Genomic DNA, 2,800 nt, shown 5'->3' with positions numbered 1-2,800 from the left:
TGGATGTTGCATGTGATAATTGGGATGCCGCCCTCAAGATCATACTGGATGTCCATAAATCCTTTTTGGACAACCATACAATAAGTGTATAGCCCATTTGCATAAGTGTTAGAAAGGGGGAGAATGAGAGAAAAGGAGGGAGATATACATTTTTGGGAGAGAATAAAATAGAGGATAATAAGAACAAAGGGGGAGAAATATTTATGGGGGAGAAATAAAGCAAAAAGAGAGCAAAATAGTGAGATATCAGCTAAGGAAGAGCAAGTATACCAGAGGGTATCAACAAAACAGGGTATTGAGGTCAAATTGTATTATCAGAGACACATTTACTCAAAAGGAGCACAAAATTTTGGTTATAGAATAGACATATCAACTCAAGGGGAGTTATCAAATTTTGAGGTATACAAGTCATTGCAAATTTTGAAATTTTGAAGTTTTGTATATAAGGTGAGGCATGGATATGTTATGCTTGAGAGATAAGGTTTATTAATGTATATTCAAGTGTTTTTGACACTCATTTGAAGGGGGAGATAGTTGATCTCAGATTTGAGGAGTGTCAACATAGTTAAGTTATTTACTTAGTTCATGTTGAACTAGTAATACATGTTGAGCACGACATGTAAATATTAGAGCATGCCGAGTTACAATGAGTGCCAAGCTAATCATGTGCCAAGTCACTCAAGTGCCAAGCAGAAAGACCATGCCTAGTGATTCAGGAGCCGAGTAAATAGTGGATGCCGAGCAATGCAGGTGTCAAGTCACAATAGAGAGATTAGTGCATGCAAAGTGTTAGAGACTTCAAATGCTAAGTGACACATTTTTGACATATTTGTTTGTAATGGCACAAACACCTATGCAAACCATTCTTGAGTTGGCTTAAAGGTAAATTATGATATTTTGGAGATAAGAATGAATCTCTAATTGGATTCCCTATGCAATTACATGTAGCCAATCAAAAAATGGGAAGGATCAAGTAGCAAAATGGATGAATCTTAACCGTAAATTCATACCTAACCCTAAGCCACCAAAGTCTTCTTAAGGAGGGCGAAAACCCTAAACTATCTATTGTTGTATGAGTGTGTAAGGAGTTGAAGGAGTAAAGAGGATAGTTTGCATCCACAGACAGAGCATTCAAGGTGACATAGAAGTTATGAAGCGAGAGTGAATTACAGAATCAATTAGAGTAGAATAGAGGATAGAGAAAATGATACAACATTGAGACATATGATCAATAAGGATCAAGAAGACATTATATAGAGGTGATATGTTATCAAGCAGGCAAGTGCCAAATATAAGATCTATGCTGAAATATTTTAACAGGTGATTTCAGTCAAATCTCTTAACAATGTAGTCTTAACAAGTTGTATGAAATCCTTTAACAGGGTGCTTACTTAGTTGTAAGTTGAAGTCCTCTAACAAGGCACACTTCTAACAGGATGTTGAAATCCTCTAACAAGGTGAGACCTAACAGTCTTTGTAAGCCTTTAACAGGGTAGACCTTTTATAGGATAGATCATGTTTCATGGTCAAAACATTGTAACCTTCACTGGATACACTTTATTATTATAGTAATGAAGATTTGCAAGTGTCATCCTGACCCCAGTTTTACCTTTTCACTTGGGGCGTTTCTAGGTAATCATATATGGTGCTATGTGTGTAGATGTTTACTGTCTACATGAGATATATATATATATATATATATATATATATATATATATATATACATGATATATATATATATATATACATGATATATATATATATACATGATATATATATATATATACATGATATATATATATATATATATACATGATATATATATATATATATATATATGTTTTACATGTTATTTCACTTTACTCATTGAATGCATGAGATGGATATGTGGTGAAAATTTTATGGGTTCAAGTTTAAACTATTGATTCACCAACCCCCCCCCCCCCCCCCCCCCCCAGAAGTTTACCTTTCCTAGATTTGTAATTCCAACAAGAATAATGACCCAAATAAGGTTCTCAATAAGCCACTAGGATGACATGAGCTAAATATACACTCAAAGAGCGGCACACGTGATCATTTTGACAAGAAAAATAAGAATAGAATTTTTTTTTAAAAATGATTCAAGATTGCTAAGAACCCAAGATGCTCCTACATTAAAGACCTAGGGTTATTGGAAATTGATGTCCCCATTAGGATCCATGTTAAGCTCAAGTGAAAAAAAAAATTGATCTAACTTAAACAGATAAGTGCAAGAACTATCTTCAACCTATCTATGCTTCCATTGAACTAAGTACTCCAAATAATTCTTTCATCTTGTTCTCTTCCCAATTATGCTATCCAAAATCTTCTCAACCTTGTCCAGTTTCTTGTTAGAATAATCTTGTTTCATAACTGAATCACAACCAAAATCATGGTACTAATACAAATTAGACACATTGAATATTGTTGAAATATCCATATATCAGATAACTCAAATTTAAAAGCATTACAATGATCAAACTTTCTCAAAATCCTACATGGTCTGAATTACTTCATCTTCAACTTACTACATAGCCCCACTCACAATCTTCCCTTTATCAAATGATTCATAATCTCATCACCTAGTGCAAACTTCTTATGTCTCCTAGTTCTATCGACTCTATCTTTGTATCTCTAATTACTATGCTGCGATTAAATTTCACTTCATTGTGCAAATTCTTCATAAAATATGTATAATTATCAGCTTCCACACTTCTCTTCTCCTCTTGACCAAAATATCCTAATTTTTTCATCCCTCTTAGATGTAAACCAATAATAATCT

Source organism: Cupressus sempervirens, chromosome 10, assembly GCF_028749045.1.
Source record: "Cupressus sempervirens isolate cs-2001-9-10 chromosome 10, ASM2874904v1, whole genome shotgun sequence".
Classification (NCBI taxonomy): Eukaryota; Viridiplantae; Streptophyta; class Pinopsida; order Cupressales; family Cupressaceae; genus Cupressus; species Cupressus sempervirens.
This window is presented reverse-complemented; position numbering follows the sequence as displayed.